Genomic DNA, 11,297 nt, shown 5'->3' on the forward strand with positions numbered 1-11,297 from the left:
GCCACAGTTGCAATGAACACCATTAAATCCACTTCCTTWACCTACAGCATGTCCAGTTCTCTTGATTGACAAATAGGCCTATTCACTATGGGCTGTTGTCCATTCACTACCATTTCTTCAACATCACTTGTTCTCTCAAWTCTTTTGATCGCTTCCGCATAGGAGATCCGATGGAGCGCCTAAATGCCACCTCAACCTCCTTCACCCTTACAGGACATGCCACGACCTCTGGGCCATGATCAGTGGTGTAAAGTACTTAAGTAAAAATACTTTAAAAGTACTACTTAAGTAGTTTTTTGGGGTATCTGTGCTTTACTATTTTGATTTTTGACAACTTTTACTTTTACTTCACTACATTTCTAAAGAAAATGATGTACTTTTTACTCCATACATTTTCCCTGACACGCAAAAGTACTTGTTACATTTTGAATGCTTAGCAGGACAGACAATGGTCCAATTCACACACTTCTCAAGAGAACATCCCTGGTCATCCCTACTGCCTCTGGTCTGGCGGACTCACTAAACACAAATGCTTTGTTTGTCAATTATGAGTGTTGGAGTGTGACCCTGGCTATYTGTAAATAAAAAAATCAAGAAAATTGTGCMGTCTGCTTTGCTTAATATAAGGAATTTTAAATTGTTTGTACTTATACTTTTGATACTTATGTATATTTTAGCAACTACATTTACTTTTGATACTTAAGTCCAGGATCCAGTTGCAGGGGGGTTTGCTGAGGAGTATTTATGTCTGTAATAAAGCCCTTTTGTGGGGAAAAACTCAGTGAGTGGGCCTGGCTGCCAAGACCCTCCCAGGCCCATCCATGGTTACATCCTTGCCCAGTCATGTGAAATCCATAGATTAGGGCTTAATTCATTTCTTTCAATTGACTGATTTCCTTATATTAACTGTAACTCAGTAAATCTTTGAAATTGTTGCATGTTGCATTTATATTTTTGTTCAGTGTATGTATATATATATAAATAAAATACCAACACAAAATTAAACAAATAAAGCATTAAAAAACAAAACCACCAAACTACMAAAAATAAAATAAATCAAACAACTTCACTGGTAAAAAATAAACCGATCTGATCCCTACACAGGCTCAAGGGGAGCCTGGAGGGCGGGGCGTCCTCCTGCGCTAGTACCACTTGCAAGTCTTCACATGTAAAATCCTTAAGTCTCAAAAACTTTTCTTCCGCAGCCACAATAATGTCCAATTCCTTAGACTTCATTTGAGACTTGAACCTTACAGATTATAACTGTGGAAATGCTGAAATCTTCTTCTTCTTCTTCTTCTTATTTGGTATTATGGCGGTCCGCAAACAAATGTTATAGGTGCAAGCCGCCACCTTCTTTATTGGCGGCCTACTATTCTGTAGTATGAATTCATTACACTTAGTCCCTAAACATTTTATATGGAGATTGGCAACCAACTTTAAAGGGGCAATCAGCATGCATGCCTCAGGAGCTTAATTCAACTGTCGTACATCATCAGAACATAAAATATAAGCTTTTTTTACTCCATAGTTAGTAAAAAAAGTAAATATAGGCTCAAAACGTGGTTAAACTACAATTTTGATATCATGGATAGTCAGTCCTTGCATCCATAGCTCTGTCTATGAATTTGAGAGTGGTTACATTCCTCTAGCCCTATCCCTCAGCTTTTTACCAAAACAGGGGCGGGGAGTTCGCTTTGTTTTTGTTTCAATTGCTGATTGCCACTTTAAGGTGCAGTATGGCCAGCAACTCCATGATGTATAAAGATAAATGATAGTTGTTGTTTTTGTCAGCGCCACCTTAAACTCAGGAACACTAAAAGCTGCTCCTGTCCTCCCTGTTTTAGGGTCCTTAGATCCGTTAGTGAATATATTCAAGAAAGCATAGTACTGTGTTCTTAAATGTTCACTTACAACTGAATCTACTCCTTCCTCAACATCTCTTACCCTCTCAGGCAACCCTAGGTATATCATTGGCTGAGGGAGCAACCAAGGTGGAATAGCAGGAAGAGGCTGAACTCCTTCCCAAACAATCCCAATCCCATTTCTTACCTATCCAGCCAGAACTTGTATTCAGATCTCGTTCACGCTCCCAGCACTCTAGGAGCACCTTATCTGYGGGATGTGTAACCTTATATCCTTGAAGATTTACCCAATATATCATGGTTAGTTGTTGTCTTCGCAACTTTAATGGTATCTCTCCCAACTCTACGTGCAGCGTTGCCACCGGGGAGGTCCTGACTGCTCCACAACATATTCTAGGTCTTGTGCCTGGATTACATCAAGCTTTTTTAAAGATGTCTGAGCTGCTGATCCGTACGCTACACTACCATAGTTCAGTGATCAGACAGGGAATGAAGTTCGGGGGAACCCAGTAGGGGACACCCCTTTTCATTTTGTGCCACCAAATAAGGTTTTCATACATTTAATGTATAATAAAGATATTCTATTGCATTTAAAAAATCCAAAAAGTTAAACTATTTTATGTGGGCCTATTTTTTCCYTTCAGTAAGCTATGTTACAAACGAGATGCAACATGCATTTGTCTAAGGAAGAAAATAATATAAATATGATCTGAAATACATACCTTTTTGTTATAGAACGGAAATATTTATATGTAATTGGCAAAAATATAATATATATCTAAATTGAGAAACTAAACCTCAGATGAAGAGGCTATTCCTCTTCATCTGAGGGATCCTGATTGATGCATATAGACCTCCTTTCTGCCACTTAACTCTGGCAAACTGTAATTTCTCCTTGTGCTGTCCTCTATGCTAGAATGGGATTCTAATCAACTCAGCGGAGCCGTTCAACAGCTGGCAGGAAACCAGACAGGGTGAATGGAATAATATGGTCAGAGGATGCAGAGGAGACACCATTTGGTTTGTCCATTCGTTCATTCATTCATTCATTCATGCAATATTCATTTATTTATTATTCGGGGCACTTCAAAATTACAAAGCATTCTCTGAGTGTGTGTCACCAATAGGTGGCAGTGTACTATATTCTATCACCATCACAATTCACTGTCAGTAAAGAACCTGATGAAATGGAAGTAGTTTCCCCTACCACTGATCCAGAATCAGATATTTGTCAGTCTCCTGATGACTCTGAAAATGACAAGCACTGAGTAAGTAGCAACAAAGGTGAGATACAAGGAATGACCAACTTTTGGGGGCAAAAGCACTCGACCAACTAGAGGCGCAATACTAAGAGAGACAAACGCAAACATGAAGAGGGGTCTTCTTTATCTTTATCTTTATCTCACTTCCCCTGATTCTTTATCTCACTTCCTCTCTCGGACTGTCGTATGTCACTGTCTAAGATGGTTCCAAAATATGCTGTTATTTTGTCAATCTGAAGAGCTTTCATGTAGAAAAACCCGAATTTGTGTGTCAGCAAACGGCACCCCTTGACACTTGATTTGCTAAGCTGAGGAAAAGAGCCAGAGAAATGTAAGAAAATTTCTAGATAAATCTATGGATGCAAGACCTGACAGCAACTTGAAGCTATGGGCTACATTGTTTGTTGACAAGGACTCAAATTACAACAAAACCTAAACAATGATGTAAACCATCCTTATATTTTGGGTTATGATGGTACTGGAACTGACCCTGTATATGCTAACTTACAGTAATTGATCGTGTTTCTCTCATTTCTTATTTGTATATATTTTGTGATTTTGTTCTACCTTACATTATTATTTATTACTGAATTGTTGGAGTTAATGCTTGCAAAAAGCTTGAAACTTMAAATGACAGATTTTACCTTAAAAGTCAAAGATGTAAAACATACTATCTAGGTGTGCTTTGTTAGTGTCAAATAGCTCTGTACCAAAACTTGGCACAGAAATTATGAGAAGAACACAGCTGCAGAGTTGATATGACCACTTGGTTTACGTGGCAATACCCCCTTATCTGGCAGTTGTCCTGCCTTTGCAGCATAGCTTATTCACACAAGCCCTTAGTGAGAAATAACTTTCTTATCATTTTTGATTTCCTTAATTCTGTTATTGTTTTCTTTTTAAACTTTTGGAGTTAGGTTTTTTGTTAGGATCTGGAGTGAAATCTAAAAATCAAACAGTTTAGTAAAGGCAGAGGTTAATAGTACATTTACTGTATATAAAATTCACTCCAAGACAGAGAATGTGCACGTATATGGATCGGTGGGGTGATCCACCAATGATGTCAAGCCTACCGGCCTCCCTGCCCTCTCTGAATCAGATAAAAGGACAGGACCCACTGCTGCACAGCTCACCTATAGTGCCTGCCAGCCCAACATTCTGCACCATGTTCCTGTTCCTCTGCGTTGCCTTTCTCCACAGCCTTGTTCTGGGTGCTCCTGTGCTTTACCAGGGGGAAGAGCTATCCCAAAACTACTGCCCAATGGGCTGGTACGATTTTAACGGACGCTGCTATAGGTATGTTGCTACACCACTGAACTGGCCTGATGCTGAGTCCTACTGTTTGACTCAGGGAGCGAACCTGGTCTCTGTGCACAGTGCGGCAGAACACCAGTTCATCAAAATCCTGATCCAGAGATTCGACCCTGCGGAGAGAGGAACCTGGATGGGTCTGTCTGACATCCACGTAGAGGGGAGGTGGATGTGGTCTGACGGGTCCAAAGTGGACTTCATACCCTGGCATCCATCCCAGCCTGATGGCGGACGGAATCAAAACTGTGTAATAACTAACCATTTTGACCAAAGGTGGAATGATCAAGGTTGCAATTACAGTCACGCCTTTGTCTGCGCCGAACGTCTCTGCTAGCCAGTCATCCGTCAAGATGGAAGGGCTTCCACCCTGAGAAGAAACCTGGTTTTCAATAAGAAATAAACACATTTGATTGAAAATACTGTTTTTATGGATTGCTTATGAATTTGAAATAGAAGTAATGTGATTGCTTTAGCTGTCTTTTTATTGTATCAAGAGGCTGTTATGCTGGTGAATGAGGACCCAAAAGCGACGTAATAGAAACAGAGTCTTTATTCCAGTCTTAAACAAACAATAATTCTCCTGGATATTATCCTAGGTAAATCCAAAACAGGAAACTGAAATCCTCTCGTCAGTAGAGAGGAACGACTGGAGACGCGACCACAGACTGCAGGTCGCTTCAGGAAGGCACAGGCCGTAGCTGACATAGACACCTGCTCACACGCAGCATCTGAAGAANCAGCATCTGAAGAAGGCAAAAACACGACAGGGCGGAACAAGGACACAGAACAGCAAACATCAAACAAGAATCCGACAAGGACAGAAGCGGAAAACAGAGGGAGAAATAGGGACTCCAATCAGAGGGCAAAACAGGGGACAGGTGTGAAAGAGCAAATGAGGCAGTTAGGAGAATGAGAAACAGCTGGGAGCAGGAACGGAACGATAGAGAGAGAGAGCGAGAGAGGGAGAGAGGGAGGGGGAGAGAGAGGGATAGAAAGAGGGAAAGAACCCAACAAGACCAGCAGAGGGAAGCACAGGGACAAGACATGACGATCAATGACAAAACATGACAGAGGCCTTGTATTAAACAATTATGACAAGAATGAAGCAATACCCACTTTTCTGGATTGGCTGTAATGCTGTCGTTGGAGCACAGACACAGTGAGTGAAGTGAGAAATGAACTTTCACAAACTTTAATGTTTTTGGTTGAAAGCCATACACGTAACATTTCCATCTGCAAATAGTGATAAATGTCAATAAAATATAAGTACTAGTGAAGGAATTAAAACGAACTAGATGTGTGTAGAACTTCCTGTTTTGCAAAAACACGAAAACTGTCCAGTTATGCTGATGATGATGATTAATTTTTTWTTTATTTAACCTTTATTTAACTTGGCAAGTCAGTGAAGAACAAATTCTTATTTACAATGACGGCCTACACCGGCCAAACCCAGCCGACGCTGGGCCAATTGTGCGACGCCCTATCACGGCCGGTTGGAATACGGCCTGCAATCAAACCAGGGTGTCTGTAGTGATGCCTCTAGCACTAAGATGCAGTGCCTTAAACCGCTGCGCCACTCGGGAGACCAACATTTATACAATGTTTGTATAAAACATTCACCTGATGTTGCAAGAATGTTTCCCAGAACAAATGTTGTTATGACATTACCTGGGAACCTAATAATTACCGTAGGGGAACGTTCTGTGGTGGTTGTTATAGATGGTGCGTACAACGTTTTTGTGAATTTTAGGAGAAGATTCCAATGATATTTTCTTTAACAAAAGAAAATCTTAACAAAAAAAACAACATTTTGTTATCAAAATKATTTGAACGTCTTTGGATGTTATCATCCTAATACTCAGCTTCATGTTATAAATTAGAACACGCAAAGCCACGCCCCTCAGTTGACGGGGCGCGTCCCGGTTCATCTCATAGACCGCCATTCAAAGTTGGCTTTTTTCAGTGGTCCCTTTGAAGCTTTCAAATAACGCAAAAATGCCCAAAAGTTGCTGTGTCGCAGGGTGTACCTYTAATAAGAGGAAAAACCCAGACATCAAGTTTTTCGCTGTACCAAATCCCCAAAAAGAGCTTCTCAGACGACTGCTGTGGCTCCAGTCCATCAGACGTGAGGATGCCTGAGGGACCTGACTTCGTCACACACCTACCTATGTGGTAAACACTGCATTACAGGTTACAAAAGTCATTATTGTTTACATTAGACAGGGTGTAGATGTGTGTTGTACTGATCATTTGTGTTTTTGTGTATAACAAGGAGAGCTATCCAGCTTTTTTCATATGCTTTCAGTCAACTGTAGCTAGAAGTAATGCTATCTGTGGTACCGTTAGCCTCTTTGCTCACGACCTGTACAGGTCTCCCGAGCGAAGGAGCGTACTAACGTTAGCTATCTCAAGTTCAACAATGTAATCGGCTATAAACAAGAAGGGTAGAGTGAAAGCTATCATGAAAGTTCATTAGCTAGCTTACATTACCTGTCTAAGAGATAGTGAAATGTGTTGTGTTCGCCTGTTGTGTACACAGGATTAAAAGCTGGGCAGGAGCCGAGCTCCCCCACCTTGGCTTGGGTCTAAATTAGTGAGAGCATGCGGTGTAACAAGCCCTAGGCTATTCGTTACAAAATAACATTACAGCCATTGATTTTAGAAGAACATGACTTGCCAGATGCCCTCTCTTGTTTTGTAGCCAGTCGTCCAAAGTGCTGTTGTTCTGCCACCAAATGAAAGACACTTGTCCTCCAGGACTCCACTGCCACAATACTGGACGTACCCATCACATGAGACTCCAATGTAATGATTCTCCTGACAGATTCTGAAACTGGCTCTCGCCACTTTCAACTTGCTGTGGTTTCTTTGCTCCATGATTCTATTCTTTGAACATGTTTTCTTGCTGTTTTAAAGGAAAGTTTTCTTAAAGTTCTGAGAACATGACTTTAAATGGAACCATGAGGAAACCTGCAGAAAAATGTTATGCTGATGTAGTGAAATTCCTACCTAAGAAACATGGTTCTCAAAACGTGTGTGCTAGCTGGGTATCCTGCACCATTCCCAGAATGTTGTGGGAAGGTTATATGCAAAATAACCATAGGACAACCACACTCTCACCAAGCTCTAAGAAACATCTGGTTCTCAGAACATTATTTGCTAGCTGGGAAATGCCTTTGGAATGTGGTTTTCGGGGCATTTTCATTTACTTTAGTGTGGTATTTCCTACCACAGTAACTTGACCTAAACCCAAACCAGACTATCAAATATAAACAAACTTATGCACTTATAGGGGCATTGTTGCARTTTCACACGTTATACAGTAGCAATMTTTTACTTCATTACTGGGAAGAGAGAGAGTTTTACTTTTATAATTGGGAGCATTATTTAGAATCAATAGCAGTCGAAGAGATACAATTTACTCATTAAAATGTCACAACAGTCGGAAAACAAATAGATGTTTCCTTATAAATCCTCCTAATGCTGGAGATAAGGTGAAAGCTTGCAGTGGGGATATGATACAGTCAGAAAACAGTCACAATAGCCAGACTAAAGTGGCAGTGTACATTGCTCACTGGCTGCAAAATGTTGCAAACGGAAGAAAACCTGTTCAAACCAGAAGGTTGCTGTCTCCATAGAGATCCTATTAAATTACTAGAGGGGCGGGGGGGGGGGGCTATGTCATAAACCCTCAAAGTTAAGAATGGTGTGAAAATGGCAGCCATATTGTTCAGGGAGAAACCAAACCCAGTCTAACTGGAATGAATGGCAGTAAGAGACATAATCCTTTTACTTRTGCAGGAAATTAAMGGTAAGGCRTGTGATGTATCAGAAGTGGTGTAATAGAATTATTGTCAACCTAAAATATTTTCATATAATCATAAATACAGTTTATACACACTTTATACACATTTTCTGTATAAATAGCCTCTAAAATATAAATGTCTACATTTTTGTTTTCTTTGAAAGCTGTGATAAAATATCAGCGCTTATTGCATTTACAACTTGTGAAATCCTCAACTGATTTGAGCSAGTGTGTGACTATGGAATGATTAACTCTATTGTTTGGATGGAATGTTGGCGTATTGGCAGTTTGTTTGAAAAACGAATTGAATCATTCCTCTAAATCTGTCTGGGTAGCTAGCTAACAGACATACAGCGCAGATAAATTCTTCAAATTCATTATTTTAAACAATATCTTATCACAGTACTGGCAAACCAAAATGGCTCACCTTTATTCCATCATAAGAAGGGTCATGCCCATTCTAGTATTCTAATTCTATGGCTGACTCCATCTCAGCGCAGCGAAATACTCTACATCCCCATGAGAGTCCTAATGAAACCAGAGTCGTCTACATCAGTCGCCATGGGTGATGGYGTCTGCCGAACCAATAAGCTGGCAAGTAAATAAAACCCTGCTGAATTGCTCCTATTCCACCCAAAGAATTGATTGTCGCCAAGGGCAACCAATCGGTACAGGTGGGGGCCCCAAGTAGCGGCTCTCTGTCTGGATTAGTGGGCTGTCAACAGCGGCAAGGCCACCACATTCATTCTGGCTGGGCACTGTTCCACCGGGCCTGCATTCAACACAACACCTAAAGTGTCACTATGGCTATTACAGTGTGTGTTTTGAGTGGCAGTTGTGAATGCTGTGTGATTGGCTCTTTATAGCTATGGCAGTCAGTCTTGTAGTGAAATGTATAGTACCATATGCTTTGAGCGATCATGCATACGGTTGGTTTCTGATGAGCTGATGCTATGTGGAAAGGGTATTTATTTCTGTTGATGCTTCAGGGCAGCTCGAGCAACCAGATGGTGAAACAAGGGTAAGAAAAATATATTTGGACGAAGAAGCAGACCTGGGCTCAAATACTACTTGAAATAATTTWAAAAACGTTTTCTGTGGTTGATTGAGCTTGCCAGCAACAAAGGAACCAATAGAAAAGTCCCAAACGTGTAAACCCCGCCCATATGGCATTCCAGRGAGGCAAAGCAAACATTCAAAGTATTTGAAAGATTTCAAATAGCATTTGAACCTAGGTCTGGGAAGAACATGACTCTGTGTGAGAGAAATAAAAATAATGTAAATAAGCCTGAAAACATGAACATATGGCCATTGAGGGAAATGGAAGAATCCTAATTAGGCTACCACCATTTAACAATGACAGATTCTTCAAATTAGTTTTGGACCTCGGACAGGCTTGGAAGGCCATGAATGACACGCAGAAGCAGAGAGCACAGTGGAGTTTCCCCTTAACTTGAAACCTAACCAAATTTCTTAATCAAACTTTACTCCAGGTTGGGCCTGAGGAAGAGCAGCTGTGGGGATGGGGATCCTAATAAAATACTAAATACTAAACCCACCCTTAACCCTAACCTCAACCATTGGAAATTCCTTGCCTAAACTTAACCAATCACATTACTTGCCTAAACTTAACCAATCACAGACATTTTTTGCCATTGACGCAGAGCTGCCCTTATAACAAGACTGAATCTGGAAAACTCCAATCTAGGATATGGATTGGATAATGCTGAGAGACGTGGTTTTTAACAAGGGAGCAGAGTGGGGGGATTAAGAAAATGTTCCTTAGAGCGACTTGTCTCAGGCTGAGTCCCAAATGGTATTCTATTCCCTATGGGCACTGGTCCAAAGTAAAGCACTATGTAGAGAACAGGCTCCCATTTGGGACACAGCCTCAGAGTCCTCTTCCCTGCGAGAGAGCAGCAGAGATCAGATGCTTTACCTTCAGCTGTTCGAAGGCGAAGTGAACCTATTGATTAAGCTGTAGTCGCGAGTGTGGGAGGGATCGTTATTTGTCTTTGCTGTCAGCTTTTGAACCTGATAAGCCTTTTGTGAGATTTATATCAGTATGTGTGTGTGCGTGTGTGTGGAATGATGATAATGCCACCAGACTGTGGCCACATATTACAGTGAAGCCAAATGTTTTTTAAATACAAAAATCACCACAGACAAAGACAAAAAGTTGATAAGGAAGTAGTCCTGTGCTGTCTGTCTGTCTGTCTGTCTGTCTTGTGTCTGTCTGTCTGTCTTGTCTGTCCTGTCTGTCTGTCTCGTCTGTCTGTCTGTCTGTCTGTCTGTCTGTCTGTCTGTCTCTGTCTGTCTCTCTGTCTCTCTGTCTCTCTGTTCTCTCTCTCTCTCTCTCTCTCCCTCTTCTCTCCTCTCTCTCCTCTCTCTCTCTCTCGTCTCTTTCTCTCTCTCTCTCTCTCTCTCTCTCTCTCTCGTCTCTCTCTCATCTTCTCTCTCTCTCTCTCTCTCTCTCTCTCTCTTCCTCTTCTCTCTCTCTCTCTCTCTCGTCGGTCAAAGGGAATATCTAAGTAGTGTCCTTCCATGAGACTCAGCATGTGATAGACCAACTCATTGCCAGAATGAGGATTACCCATCAGCCCTTCTCTTGGCATGTTCTCTTGTGATCACCCTCTCTATGACCCACAACTCTCTTCATTGAGGAAGTGATGAATACACACATATGTGACGCATGCATGTGCATAGATAAATATGCAACATATACAGACACACAAGTACATAACATATACACGGAAGACCCATAGTCAACCAGCCAGCCAGCTAGACAACCAGCCAGCCAGCTAGTCAACCAGCCAGCAGCTAGACAACCAGCCCAGCCAACTAGACAACGCAGTCAAGCCAAAGCACCCAGCAACTAGCACCAGCCAAGCCAAGACAACCAGCCAGCCAGCAACTAGCGCAGCTAGTCGGCTGCTGTCGGTTGGAGCTGGCCGACTGACTGGCTGCCAGCACCGCCAGCCCGGACAGCCAGCCAGCCAGTAGCCAACCAGCCAGACAATCAGCCAGCCAGCTAGCCAACCAGCCAGCCAGCCA

This window comes from Salvelinus sp. IW2-2015, linkage group LG30 (assembly GCF_002910315.2).
Source record: "Salvelinus sp. IW2-2015 linkage group LG30, ASM291031v2, whole genome shotgun sequence".
NCBI lineage: Eukaryota > Metazoa > Chordata > Actinopteri > Salmoniformes > Salmonidae > Salvelinus > Salvelinus sp. IW2-2015.